Here is a 16,193-nt window from a genome sequence, read left to right as displayed (position 1 = left end):
ATTTGTGTTTGCTGACTTTTTCTCCTTTTGGGCAGTGGTAAAAGAGGATTTGGTCTTCCTGGATTTCTTATTTGTATGCTCTTTTTTTCTAAAATCACCAGTCTCTTGCTGATCCCTGCTTAATTTTTATTTTCGCTCAGAGCCAACTTTCAATATTTGGCCACAATTACTTGTTCTGCTAATAAATCAATGCATACAATTTTCGGGAAGATGCAAAGTTCTCTGAAAAACCTTCCACCTATTTTACCCTTGGTGATTTTCAGTCCCATCTTTGCTCCCTGTTCACTCCCATCACAGTAGCACACTCCTCACTTCTCTTTTCTGCTCAATTCTCAAGTAGAATGGATGGTTTTAGCCTTTAACACAAACAGAATTCTAGCCTTATAATGTAAATATCGCTGTTTTTATTGTTTCCAATTATAGGGTGTTTATTGTTGTTGCCATGATTCTTTAAATACGCACAGGATTTGGAGTCAAAACACCTGGGCATGACTTCTGGCTCTATGCTACATACATCACTAGGTCAATTTTTAGGGTTTAACATTTGAGCTTCTGTTTTCCCATCTGCCACAATGAGAATAATAATGTCTAACAACTCAGAGGTTGTTCTGAAAACTAAATTAGAGGACATTCATGAAAATATCTAATATATTGCCAACTACTCAGTAGGCCATAAATATGAGTGGAATCTTATTTATAGTGTGCTTATTGTGGACAGTGCTCTGAGTACTAACGGCAGATCTAATTCTAAACTTCACTGCATACAAACACCTGAGCCTTGACATTTTGGAGAGATGTGAATCACCAGTGGACTCCATTACACATGTTCTGTGGCATCCAGAAGTCTGGTTTAAACCTCACAATCTGTGGGGAGATGAATAGACTACAAAAAATGACCAAAGGTGAAAATTTTATGTCCCTTTATCATCTCCTAATATGCTGTGATTTACATATCTATATGTTTGTGCATTTTCAGGCACGGACTCAAACACCTAAATGTCCATACCTCCTTCCACTTGTGCACCAGTAGCCTACCAGATTTGTCATTGCTGCTTCTTAGAGCAATGTGCTTGAAAGTATCCAGGCAGCCGTAAGGGTTCTAAATTTTAACCCACTGCACTACCACATGGCAGACACCTCCTTAAAGGTGAGATCCTCTCACAAATGCATTGTTTTAGCCTCAACTCTGGACCCCTTGCCCTAAATCTGCTCTTCACTGTACCTTTGTTGCTCTAGGTCTTTACGTGTAATGACCTCCATGCTCCTTTTCCAGTTTCTAACCTTGTCTCTCTTCAGGTTTGACACTTAGCTCATTGGTGACAATACTTAAGAGAATTTGGGAGAAAAGATTGTTGGGATCAATGTTAACATACAAGTTTATACTATCATTGCAATGGGCAAATTCTTTTTCTACTAGTGAGGAGCATTGAACTAGACATGCAAACACTTGGGCCTAGCCTCGATTCTTTCCTTACCTACCTAGCCATTGGACCTTGCATAAATCATGCCACCTCACTACCTGTTCCTCAGGAAGCCTACCAGATCAATCTCATCCTCCTCCTCCAGGTGCAACTACAATTAATTGGCTATATTAAACATGTATTTTATAGCAGGGACTTTAAAAAATACATACTTATTAGGTGCATTATCTTTTCTAACAAAATTTATTATTAATATAGATGGTAATTTTTATCAATAATCAGTGACTTAATTAGAAAATATAATTATTTTAGATGATTGATAAGAAAGTAAATACTTCCACAAATACTGTGGTAAACAAACTTGTGTTATACAACTGGATGAATTATTGGTTCTGAGATTAAAAAGTAACTCACAAAGCAGAAGTGAAATATTTGGGTTTGCTGTGCATTTGATTTATATAGATAGTCAAATAACTGGACAGAGAGTGAGTGATATTCACTTTAGAGGGAAAACTGTGCCCCAGTTCTCCTGTAAGCGACAAAGCCTTTTTGGTAGATAGCTCACATCCTGGTTGTTCACTCTAAGGACCACATGATGTACCCCTTCACTTGAGAACAATAAGCTTTCAGCCAACAATATTCTAATATTTGCATGCTATGACCTAGTAAGGATTTGGGAATAGTCAGATGTTCTAATTTTGAGAACACAAAGTGCAGGTAGTTTCATGACACCACCTTGCAGCAGCACCTTTAAGGTTCCCTGGATTCTCATGTGGGAAGGCCAATGTCCATCAGGATTCCTTCTGTCTGTGTCTTTAGGGTCCTGTTTCTTCATCTTTCTCAGTATACTCATGCATTGTAGCCAATTCAGCTGTCATCTGACTACCTTCCCTTTCGCTATCCTGTCTCCAGTTCTCCTGTCTCAAACCCAGAGAAGCAGCAGATGCCTGACCCCATGATATTTTCTTCACTCCATGATCCAGAGTCATACCACCTTAAAGGAAGACTTTGCCTTTGGAAGCTGCTAATCTCACGCTGTAGGAAACAGTTTATTTTTAACCTGTGAAGTGATTCTCAGCTGAAGGATAGTTTGTGCATTAACAGCATCCTTCATTAGAGTCCATTGTCCACAACCATGAAAGGCAAGTATTTTTATTCCCAATATGAACATTAAGTTTGTTATGCCATGTTTTTTGTTGCTTCTGTTTCTCCTGCTCAGAATGGAATTTTTCCCTCTTATAACACTATTATTCTGAAATACATGTTTGTATTTCTGTGCACCAATTGACTAAGTTCCATAAGGAACAGGAAAACATCTCAATTTCTTACTGTAGTCCCAGTTCCTAGCATACTGCTTGGCACATTCTAAATGCAATGAATAGAAATTACACTGAAGTTAGTGGAACTGAAGCATGCACTTACTTTGTTCACATGTCAGCCTCTCTTCTTAGACCCTGAAAACCCTTGTGAGTGCATAGCCCCATCACAGTCATGATCCATATTCTAGACCCAGCATAATACCTGTCACATACAGGGTTTCAATAAATACTTTAGAAATCAATGACTAAACACACACATGAGGAATATCTGGTATCTGCTCTGAAAGCTTAAAGAATACAAAGAGTGGTATAATTTAAGAAACAATTACTTTACAGGCCATTTCTCCAGCACCATTTGAGTACTAATAATGATGGGGCTTCAGAAATCAGTCAAAAGACCTAGTAAGTGCAATTTTCCCCAGGCAACCTACTATCAAACAGTTCACCATCTCCCCCTTTACAGACTCCCTCTGTAAAAAGAATACTTTAGACTCTTTAACGATATTAATATTTCCTTGAAACATGCAATCTCTGACCTTCTCGTAAAGGGAAAAATTTGTCTTTTCCAAGAAAAATATTCGACAGCTTGTTTGGATTACAAATGAAACTTGAGAAAGCCCTGAACAAAAGTTTTACTGAGGACAAGGGTCAGTTTCCTAGTCAAAGAGTTAATTGCATTTATTATTTTCCTCAAACATTATTTCCCTCGATGAGGAAAACTAAACTTTCTTAGGTAAAGTCCAGCCTGGAAAATTGTGGAGAACATTTTGGGGTTATTTAAAAACTCTTAGCTTCTAGAAGATCTAGGTCATTCATGTCTATTCACTTTATTACCTACTTTTATTTTAATATATGTTATGTTCTACCTCATATCCAATAATAAACTCTCATGAATTCAGTGAATGTATCTATTGACTTTAAAATGTGTATATACACTATATATATACACACACATATGTAAACATACATACACACACACGTACATATATTTAAGATGATAAGGCGGTGCCAAATACCTAGATGTATGCAGTCTTATAATGAACATGTTGCTATCCCAGTTATTTCAGTGAGTTTCTGGGGTACCACAGATTTGAGATTCACAAATCCAAGTGAATTTAGGTCAAGCAAGTTACTTTTAAAATAGCCAAATAAAATCCACATTGCCAACTCACTCTGCTTTCAAAGTAATTATTTTGTTTAATGACACTTTCCCATGCACCTCAACCTCAATAAATTCACAAATATTTTATAAGTAAAATAAATAACTAAAAATAAATATTTTTCAAAAGTTTTGTTTGTATTGGCAAAGATTGTATCTCCCTGTGCATGTCTTACTGACATTCGTAACAAATCCTTTCTTTGGCCGTGGATGTACAAAACAAATAACAAAACAAACAGGTTAAAGCAAACAACAATAATATCAAAAGCACTTTCACACATAAGGTAGAATAGAAATAAATAGAAAGGATAATCATGTCAAAATATTCCCATTTCCTGTCCTCACTACTTGTCCATTTCCTACCTTTAAATCAAGGCTCCCTCATGCGAAAGCTCCTCCTGAAAATGTCCCTGATCACCTAGAGATGTTATTTTGAATCTTTTCCCCCCATTTTGTAAACATTGGTTTTCATTTTTTCTTTCATTTTTTTCTTTTTATTTTTTTAAGGAAGATTAGCCCTGAGCTAATATCTGCTGCTAATGCTCCTCTTTTTTTGCTGAGGAAGACTGGCACTAAGGTAACACGCGTGCCCATCTTCCTCTACTTTATAGGTGGGACGCCTGCCACAGCATGGCTTGCCAAGCGGTGCCATGTCCACACGTGGGATCTGAACCCGGGAACCCTGGGTCGCCAAAGCGGAACATGTGCACTTAACTGCTGCACCATTGGCCAGCCCCAGCATTGGTTTTCATTCTTCAAGTGACATGATGTTGACACGTAGAGCGTTAGGATGGAACATGTGGAGAAGCTGGACTGGTTGCAGCAGAGAAGACAGGACCAGACTCTTGTCCCTTAACTGCCACCTCCATCTCCTTTGCAGTCCTCACATGGACCCTGAGACATCTCTGGAGAAACTTAGAGATGCACAGAGCACAATAAATAACCTCCCTATGTAACCTACTTAGAACTGGGTTTACTTTTCTCTAACTCCTGTGCACTCATTACACAATATCACACAGTTTGTACTCTGTATTATAGTTGTTTATATCCAAGTCCACTTCTCCCTGTGGAGAAGGGAGAATTCCTCTATGGGTAATTTTCATGTTCTAACCATACAGTGCAAAACAAACAAAAATAATGCATTATATAGATGGCTAAACACTATTTACTTACTAATTAATCTAGTGCGAATGAGAAACAACCATATTGAATAGATAACTTTTTATGGGGATTCAATTGTGGAGGGCACTGTATATGATATTGATACATCAAATGTGGCTTCCACAGGCAATGGAAATGCATTGGAGTGACATAAGATATCTGCGCTTTAGGAAGGTATGAAAAGAATACGGTCTTTAAAAAGGGAAAAGTAATAGAAAAAGAAAGGGTAAGGTCAGTCAAATTGTCATTTCTAATCCATATAACTATTAGTAGAGATCATTAAGCTAAGCATCCTCAAAGCAAAATTGTATGTGGTATACATTCAATAATATGAATTCCATTCTTCCTCAGTTTACCCATCTATAATATAGCAAATAACAATCTCTCTACTACCTACTGCCGAGTAGCTTAGAGGTCAAGGTGATAATAAGTGTGAAAGCTCTCTATAAATGGGAAAGCACTGCATGACTTTCTTTCTCTCTCTCGCTCCCTCTCTCTCTCTCTCTATATATATACACGACACTCTATAAATGCTAAAATAAACACTAACCTACATGATGAATTAAAATACTTTAAAAACATGATCCATATTATAGGATCAATTAAATTTTCTGTAGATTTCTTTTGTAAGAATGGCATGAGCTACTGTGACTATTTAGGCAATAGAGCTAGCTGTTTCCAGAAATGGGCATTAGATCATGGAAGAAAAAGTCACCATAAGAAATCAAAATTAACCTATAATAAATAAGGCTAGTCAAGAGAAGTAACTATAATAATTGGTAAAAAACATACTAACTGGAATGAAAAAGTTTACTAAATCAAATGAAGGAGATTGTTTTCAATAAAGGCAGTCAAGATTATCCCCAGAAAGATACAACTTGACTTTAACTTAATGAAAATAAAATGTAATCTATTTAATGGATTGAATTGTAACTTACTTGGTACAAGGTCATGTTATTATTGAGGATAAAATGCAATTAGACTGTTAGAATTGGGCTCCCTTTTCCCTGGCATACAGAAGAGGTAGTCTCACTTTAGATTACCTGCCTGGTTTCTTGGACAAAATTAACTCTAGGCCATAGAAGGGCAGACACGCAATCCATAAGACCTTGTAGAAAATACCTGAAATTTACCCTCAATTTATACATCTGTAAAATTGAGATAAGCATTTCTTAATCCATTTCACAGGATGGCTGCTATAAGTATGCAAAGATACAAATAACTATAAATAATTAATTACCTGAAATTCCTAACTCAGTGTACAGCATATCAACACTCTCTGTGACTGTTGATTATTTTTGTTGTTGTTATCATTGGCATCTTATTCAATGTATGTCTTATCACGATCTGCCTTCAATCTCCTTTCCCAGTTATTTCAATCCATGTATCCAAATACCAGTGAAATGATGCTACACATACCTGATGCTTTAGAGTCTCAGGAGCTTTTCTCATTATATTTCTGTGATTAAAATACAAAAAGCAAGCTTACAGGTACACAGCACTGATTGGTGCTTGCCGGAGGCAGGAGATGGCGGATGTGAAAAACGGATGAAAGGAGATCAAAAGGCACAAACTTCCAGTTATAATGTAAATATGTCATGAGATGTAATGTATTGCATATTTGAAAGTTGCTGAGAAATTCGAGCTTAAAAGTCTTCATCACAAGACAAAACTCTTTTTTTTTCTATGTGTGGAGACAGACATTAACCAGACTTATTGTGATCATTTAGCAATGTATAAAAATATCAAATCATGATGTTGTACACCTGAAACGAATATAATGCTGTATGTCAATAACACCTCAATAAAAAATTAAAAGATGAAAAAAATATTGTCCCACATTTCAAATATCCAAAATTTGCCCTGAATTTAAGGTCTCAGCCAAATTCTTGGTCTTTCACGAAGCTATCCTTAACCACTCCATGTGAAAATAACTGCTTTCTCTACTAAGCTTCTCTAAATATCTCTTGCCACTTTTTCTTTGTGTGAAGCAGTTTGGTGGTGTTAAAAGTGACAGAGACCTGCCTTTAGGATTTGGCTTCATCATAGGCCAGTTGTTCTTTCCTGGACAAACATCATAAGCTCCCTGTACTTCTGTATTGCCATCCTTATAAAGGGGGCCCAGATGTCTGCCTCACTATTATATGATATCACATGTGCAAGGTGGCTGGAATGCATTCTGATAATGAGTTAAGGACTCCCCTTGCCCCATAAGAAAGGCCAAATATAGCATCATACATCTATGTGTGTTTCCCTCTTACATTTGCTGATATCTCACTTAATTCTTTGGCCCTGAACCAAAAATCTTGTAAAACTTCTTATCTACACTGTGCTCTTGCTAGTCTCTACAAAGGACCAAAGTTGGCAAGTGAGTTACATCTGAGGGGCCCTCAATGTATTACTCTATAACTTATGTAAAATTTAATAATAATTTTAGTTACCACTGATGTCTAGTATTTAGCTGATGATTTTGTATTGGTGGCATGTAAGACATTTTATGAAGTGCTTTAGATATGTGACTTTAAGTTTATCAGAAGTCTTATGAATGTACTATTTTTTCCATAATTAACGGGTAAGGAAACTGAGTCTTGGAGGATTCATGCCCTCTGACCAAGGCTACTGTTGGTGAAGATATTTACATGGAGGCAATCTGATTATAGAGAGCTTGCTTTTAAATACTGAGATATGGAGAATTCTTATGCTATTTTTTTAAATGTTGATTTTCCGTTTTTGGTAACTGAGGCATTTCCTTTTTCCTCATTGCGTGCAATCCGAGAAATTTATGATTGGCCATTAGACATGTACTATTTACCTACCTCACAAAAGGTGAAGCCATGTCTATAAAATAAGCTCCAGTTCCCAGTTAGATTGATTTATGACTGTAAAGAAAGTGAGAATTGGAATTAACTAGTATTTTGTGAATTTGCGTGGTATGAACTTCTTCTTCTTCCTCCTTTTTTTTTTTTTTTGAGGAAGATTAGCCTTGAGCTAACATCTGCCGCCGATCCTCCTATTTTTTGCTGAGGGAGACTGACCCTGATCTAACATCCATGCCCATCTTCCTCTACTTTATACGTGGGACACCTGCCACAGCATGGCTTGCCAAGCAGTGCCATGTCCGCACCTGGGATCTGACCCAGTAAATCCTGGGCTGTCGAAGTGGAACATGCAAACTTAACTGCTGCGCAACCAGGCCGGCCCCTGAACCTCTTTAACAGTCTAAATGATTAAGGCAAGTGCTAGATCTTAAGAAATCATGTATGTTTCCCTAAAAATTTACCCTTAATTCAAAAGGCAATTGGAAGCAACTTCAGGATTTTAACTTTGAATGTTACTAAAAGTTAATCAGAACTGAAAAGTTTGAACGTAGTGGAAGCTCCATAATTTTTGTTGTGTAAATGATAAAAACAAATATGGGGATGAGATCTTCAATCTATTGTTACCCTGCTATGTCAGTATACTAACAGTTATTGGAAAGCTGCTATGCTTTTTCTTTTAATTTGCTCCCCAATCCTGTGAAATAGTTATCATCATTTCACTTTATAGATGAGGGAATGATCTCATCTATGGTTGAAACAACCAACCATCCTTGTCCTGTCATCTTTGATCTACAATTTATTGAAGACTGGATGGCTTCTGAGAGTCTCTGGACAAGGTAGAAATTGTCCCTGCTGTACAACTGGAAAAGTAAAATAAGGCACACATTTTCCTTGAAACTGGTTTGGCAATTAGAGACTCCTCCTTCCCTGGCTAGGTACTCTATTACTTAAGCAACTAATGAAAATATTTTCATATGACTGTGACCTGGCAGATTTTAGTCTCAGTTCATTAGGTAGCAATAATCTTCTTATTTACCTTAATGCTAACATATTCCCCTAGAACAGGGGCACCTTGAAAAGAACATTGACTGTTGGCTTCACGAATGAAAAGGAATTGCATGTGGGAAAGGTTCTGTTCTGACTCCGTATGCTTGATTCTTAACAGATCTGCTTTGGTAAGGAAGAGTAATCACATTGACTGTCGATGCAAAAGCATTAGTTTCAGGATCACATTTTTATGCATTAAGCATCTGGACTATGACAGGGTAAATCTTCAAACAATAATTGTTCCAGCAAATTCGGCAATGTGATTACATGAAAAGGGCACTGGACATTGGCCCTCATCCTGGAATTGCCATGAACTATTTGTTGGACCTTGAGAGAGTTATTCCATCCATTAGTTCTATCATCTGCAAAATGAGGAGGGTGGATTTGATACTCTCTGAGGTTTCTTGTGGCCACCTGTCTAATGATCCCTTTAGTAACAATTCTAAAGTAAAGGTGATAATAAGTATACCACCACTTAGTCATCCTTCACGAAGATATTTGCTATCACTGCATCATTTACTAAAATTCCTGTTTCAAATCTAGTAGAATTCTGAAAATTTACTTTTATTTAATTAATAGTAACTGATTTTAAAAATATAGTCTTGTACATGTCCCTTATTTCCTTCAAATATGCTTTCTTCAGAGAGTGTCCAGGTCTAACCAGGAATGTTAACAGACAGCAAGCTCCGTCAGGGGAGGTCACTGTTTGGTAAATATTTATACCATAAATGACTTGGATAATATCTGGCTTGCCACAGTCACTCTGTCTTATATTTTAAAAATAGTCAGTATAACCAAAGCAACATCTTGAGAAATGTGTTTAATAAAGAAGCAAAAAAAAAAAAAAATCACTTTAACCTTCCGCAGTTTGGCTTGGGACATACTCCGGCTCTTCTCTGCTGTCTATTTTTAGCCACCTCTTTTAAGATTTTCTTTTGGTCTCCATTTTCCCTTTGCATTGGCTCTTTTTCAGTGTTTATCCCAATTTGTATGTTGAAATCAGTTTAGACTTGACATCCTTGCTAGGATCTTGCACCTTCTGAAGGTGTTACTTCTGATATTGGCTTTGAGATTGCAGGTCTCCCATGCATGGAGACGGTGGCCCTCTCCACTCCTTTCCCAGGTCTCTGGATCTCACTGAATTGAAGTTTCAGTTTTTTCAAAGAAAATAAGACAAGATAATAAGCTACATACTCACTAGAGATGAAGAATGTGGGGGTAAAGAGTGGAATTATCAATTGCGATTAAAGATCCTCTAAGGAGGTGAAATTTGAGCTAAGAGCTCAATGAGGAGAAGGATTCATTCTTAGAAAATCCAGGGACAATGGACTATAGGCTGAGGGGAGAATGAGGACCTAGGTACTGGGAAAGGTATGTGCTTGGAATGTACCGGGAGTTGAAAGAAACCCAGTGAAGTAAACCATGGCAAGCGAGAGGAGCATGACTTAAAACCAAGCCATGGTCAGCCCATGGCGGGCTTCAAGGCCATGGAATGTCTTCAGGCTTTGTTAAAAGTGTAATGGGAAGATATGCAATACTGAATCTTAAGATGAAGTCCAAGAAGTGTGAGGGCTTCAAGTGATTTTATATTAGCTATTTATTAGGGCCACAGGACATTGCTAGGTAATACCCCATCTCTGCTACAAAATATATTGATGCTCAGGAATAAATTTATTATTTTCCATAAAACTAGTGAGGCCTGCCACTTGTGTAAATATAGCATTTGTCTCTGTGGACTGTTTCTTCTTTCTTACCTGTGACATCTAGAATCAAAATACAGGACAGGTTTTGATGAGAACTTAGAAAGCTATGTTACCAGCATTGTCTCTTTATCCCTCTGCACATGAATGCTCTGGTTATGAGTTTAAAGCTCACGAACAAGAACGGCATGATCTCAGAGATGGCCAGCTTCAACTGTGGAATAAAAATGACCATGACCAGAAGGTTAACCAAGTAGGTATGCAGATAGGAATGCAAGAGCATTGGAGAATGTTCCACCAACAAATGTCTTTGAGAAGGAATCTCAGATAGTACCACAGGGAATTTGCATCTTCTCCCCATGCCAAACTCTCTATTTTCTCTACTTGCAACTCTAAGAAAACATTGACTAGGTTTCCATGATCATAATTTTGATTAACCATCTGCACAATCATACATACTTAAATTATCTTCCCTAGTTGGATATTTCTATATTATTCTTTGGGCTTAGCTCATGAGCTCCTGTTTGTTGTAAGATGAATCATAACCCCCAAAGAACCCATTCTAGTTCCTCTAACAGGTGGATATACTACCTTACATGGCAAAGGGGACTTTGCAGATATTATTAAGTTAAAGATCTTAAGAGGCAAAGATTAGTAGCACAAGGCTACTAAGAAGAGGGAGACAGAAGGGTCAGAGAAGATGTGACAACAGCAGCATGGGTCAGTGAATTAGAGAAAGATTTGAAAATATTATGCTAATGGTTTTGAAGATGGAGGAAGGGGCTGCAGGCCAAGGAATGAAGGCGGCCTTAGAAGCTGGAAAAGGGCAGACAATGGATTCGTCCCTAGAGTCTCTAGAAGGAACTAGCCTTGGTGATGCCTTAACTTTAGCCTAGTGAGACTCATTTTGATTTTCTGACCCCTGGAACTATAAGATAATAAATTTATGTTGTTGAAACCATCAAGTTTGTGTTAATTTGCTACAGCAGCAATAGGAAATTAATACACTGTCATTCCTTTCCTGTTCAGCTTTTTTACTCCATTCCTTTCCATGTGTGTTTGGGATCACTTATTTGACAGCTGACATTGCACTACAGTGGTATCACATCATTTTATTTTGTATTTATTTTATTATACTCTATTATCAGTTTTTTATAATTCCTTTTTCCCAGTTTAACTTGTCACAGCCTAAAAGGTGATGAGCTGGCAAGGAGCTATGGGACCTACTGGAGGTCCCTTGTTCTAGAATAGATTGTTCCAGAAGAAATGTCAAGAAGAATTGAGGCTGAAGCTCATAACTCTTGATTCATAAAGCTGGCGCTTACTAATAGATACAAATAATGGACCCTAGGCTAAAGAGTTGATTATTCTGTCTCAGGTCAATACAATAAAAGGAGATAGGATGCCAGAAATGAACTGAATTTCAAGGAAATTAATGGAGAGACAGAGGGAGCTTCCAGCAATGTGGGCTAGGAAGCTGGATGGTAGCAGTAGCTCAGAGGGAAGAAGTACATGGGTAAAAGGCTGAGGGTCAGGCAGCAAAAGGGAATTCCCCTGAGGTAAATAATAAAAGAGGAGTGGACTCTCTGTGCTGGGACCAAGAATGAAGTCCCTTGATAAAGAGATAATTAACATATCTACCCTTTTTGCACATATTAAAAAAATTCAGAGAAGCTGACTCTTAGCATATGGAATAGAGTTTGGCCACTCAAAACCCAACTTGATTTCAATATTCTCTGCTGTCTTTCTATTGCCACTTAACATTCACAGATAGCCACTGGAACAAATGAAATATACCTTCTTCTGAATTTGCATTCAATAAAGTTTGGAGTTAATACTATTGAGTCATAGTGAATAATCCTATTATTAACCAAATGTCTGATTATGGCATTAGTAAGCCATGCATGAAACTGCTGACCTCCCAAACAAAAATGAGATATTAGCCTAAAAGTATAGCTGACATAGGTTAAGCCAAAGCTGGAATAATTTAGTGTCTGAACCATAATATTTAGATCAAAGAGAGGAATCTTCCAATTCAATCCAATTTTAGTGGAAATGTATGGGTTTGTGGTCAATACTAATTAAAAATAAACACCCTACATAACTTAATCTCCTTCTCAATGGGTCAGACATTCATTTCACTGAGTTGTTAGTGCCAGCAATTCAATTAAAGGAAGAGAAAGAAAGAACTATGCATTGCAATAAACTTTAGTATTTGAAATAGCTTAATAAAATGAACATAATCTCGAAAGTGTTTTCCCCTCCAATGTGCAAGTTTTAATTACTCCATTTTGTATTAAAAGAACTTGTTAAAAATGTCTAATTGCCACTTCCAACTGAATGATGTCCTAGGATTGCTGGGCCTTGCCTGTCGGTAAAGCACTTTGGGGTTGTATTTATGGGTCTTACAGGAAAGAGCTGCAGATGATTAAGAGTGGCAATTAGTCCTGAGTGCCTAGATGTCAGGAGAGGAGCAGAACTCTGGGGGAGGGTTGCAGCAGAGAGAGTGGGTAATTCGTTAGGTTGCTGTTATAAAGCAAGATGCATTGGGTCAGTGCCCCATAAATAATACATCTTCCTTTTATCTTTCAAAAAGATCAGGTTTAATTAGCTAAGAGAGATGGAAATCATTCTGATATACACACAAGAAAGCAAGAAAAGGATGGGGTGCTTTTTATAATTGTATTTTATTTTTCTCATGCTTTCATTTCATTTTTTTTAATTATTAAAAATAGGACAAAGGGAAATAAAAATAAATAACTCACAATTACATGACTCTAATATACCAATATAATTCTTATTATGAGTACATATTCACTGCCAATAATTCAGAAAAAATGAAACAAAAAGAGCTAAATAATAAATTAATTTATTACACAAAGTTTAAAACCCTTTGATGAAGATATTTAGGATTTGAACTGCTTCTTGAGTATTCATGATCTTCATGAAAACACTATGATATAGATTGAGGCAGTGACTGCTCCCAAGAAATGCTAGAAGATACCACAGTGTGGGGTCAAGGCTAATGGAATAGCTGTTACTTCTGAGAGTAGATTCAGCAAACCAAACAGGAGTGGTCCTCAGGCAGCAGCCTTCTGAAATCCAAGGATCCCTCCATGCCTCTGATGGATAGAAGTACAGGAACCAGGATTCTCAGAGAGGGGTTATTATGCAAGAAGAATGCCAGAGTTCTTATGGAACTGACCAAGCATGCCAAGTTTCCTGGCCAACAGGGAAATTAGAGTTCAAAGCAGGACATCGAAGACACAGCCTACCTGTTATGCTGAACAAAATCTACAAGGGAAAGGGTAAGTAGGAAAAGAGGCTAGGTTATAGGACCAACAGTGTTTCAAAATCAGTTCTCAGCACCATTGCCTGGGTAGTCTGTGAGTAATGTACAAACACATGGAGAGAACTGGCTTGGGCAGATCTGAGCTGGCACATTAAATGTTCTTAATTGTTATAGTTGTCTCTTTCCACCATTAGAGATAAGTTCCATGAGGGCAGGGAGTTTTGTCTGTTTAGATTGTTGTAGAATCTCTAATGACTGGAGTAAAGTCTGGAAAGTAGTAGCTACTCAATAATTATTTGCTTAAAGAATTAATAAATTAACTGGGCTAGTAAATGTGTATCTCATCACTGCATACCCAGCAAAGCTTTAAAAAGCTGATGAGAGCCAAGTATTAGGATGGGGCAACAGGACAATCACGGATGAAATGAGATGACCTGGCTTCTCAGATTCATGTTCAATAGGTGTATGGTCATGGACGCATTAGCTAATTGTTCTTGGCCTCAGCTTTCTCATTCACAAAAAAAGAGCTATGACTCCAGTCAGGCAGCTCTAATTCTGTGCCTGGTGCCATCTCTGATGCTCTGTGTGTCATTAGATATTTTACTTAACATTTGTTTCTTCATGCTCAGTTTATTCTTGCCTAAAATGTGTATACTAATCACATGCACTTCAAAGTGTTGTTATGCGGATTAAATGAGTTGGTACATGTTGGGAACTTTTTACAATATGCATTATCTGTTGCATACAGCCACTGACCAACTTGCAGTTCTTAATTTTATTAGGAATGCTATTTATAATTAATTATATTTTTTGTAAAAACATTGTATACAGATAGGCTCCTGTAGAGCCCTGTACCTCTCCTTTAAGTCCCTCCTTTTTCACATGATTATTTTTATGTTGGTTTCCAAACTGAATAGAAATATGCATGTAGGTAGGAAGCATATCTGTTCCCCCTATTATTTTATCCTCCATTATCAAGCAAAATGCCTAGCACATAGGAGGCACTTAATAGATATTTACTGATGAATTAATAAAAGACAGTGAGAACATGAACGGCAATAGTGGTTATGAAACAATTTTTTAAATGAAGCCCTAAATAATAGAAATTGTTTTATTATCATTTCAGGGATCACCTTCTTAGTGTTATGAGTCTTCAAGACTAACAGGAATTCTGTCCCCTCTATCATTCTCTCAGCTGTGGGGATAGTAATAAGTACTTCACTGACTTTTGGAAGAGGTCTTATGAAAAAGAAAATAATAATGTATTTACATGGTACAGAACAAGCAATACATAATTTTACCCTCAGGATACAGAGTCAATATAAAACAAACAGGAATAAAAGGGTGAGGATGTGTGAGGTGAGTAATACCTAGTCAGTAACAGAGAGCTCTTGAAGTGTTTTTAGCAGTTCTGGAGCCTAAGAAGTCCAAGATTCATTTTTGATTGAGACCTGTCTTGTTGGTTTGGAGACAACCAGCTTCTCACCTCAAAAAGTAGAGAGAAAGACTGAAAGCACTCTGGTCTTTCTTCCTTTTCCTATAAGGCCATTAATCCCATCATGGAGACCCCACCTTCATGATCTCATTTAAAGCTAATTACCTCCCAAAATCTTCACCTCAAATACCATTGCATTTGGGGGTCAAATTTCAATAAATGAATTTTCTGGGGGGACACAAACATTCAGTCCATAACGATAGTCACTGATGCCAATTAAGGATAATTTTTTATTTGTTTGTCCTCTCAGTTTCCTTGCCCTGTGGGAAAATTCCCGTATGTAGATTTGGTGAGAAATAATTACTGACACCATCTCTCCATTAATGCTTCTCATCATGGAAGCCCAGAAACTAGGTCCTTCTTCTATCCAACCATAATCATAGCTGGTGTTCTGGATTGTGAATCTTGAAAAAAGCATTAAGAGGACAGGGGCAATTATCAGGAGGTGAGATTCATTGTCGTGCCTGTAGCAACATCAGTATGGCCCAAACTATACCTGTGATATGGCTTGGCTGTCGTTTCTGCTGCTCCAATGGAGATCCCTTGATCATTGTCCACATTTTCTAAGTCTTATTCTCCAGCCTCCCATCATTTCTGTGAGCTCCCGATATCCTTCCAGTAAATTCTCTTCTTGCTTATGATAACCCGAGTTGATTTCTTTCTCTTACAATGAAATCCCTAACTTATCTGGTCCTCATTCCTTTCAGATATCTTAATGTGATTCAGTTTGCTGAAAACGCTCTTTAATTGATGGCCATGATTAAACAGCACTTCTATCAT

Source organism: Equus przewalskii, chromosome 3 (genome assembly GCF_037783145.1).
Source record: "Equus przewalskii isolate Varuska chromosome 3, EquPr2, whole genome shotgun sequence".
NCBI lineage: Eukaryota > Metazoa > Chordata > Mammalia > Perissodactyla > Equidae > Equus > Equus przewalskii.
The sequence above is the reverse complement of the archived record's forward strand: the minus strand, read 5'-3'. Positions refer to the sequence as shown.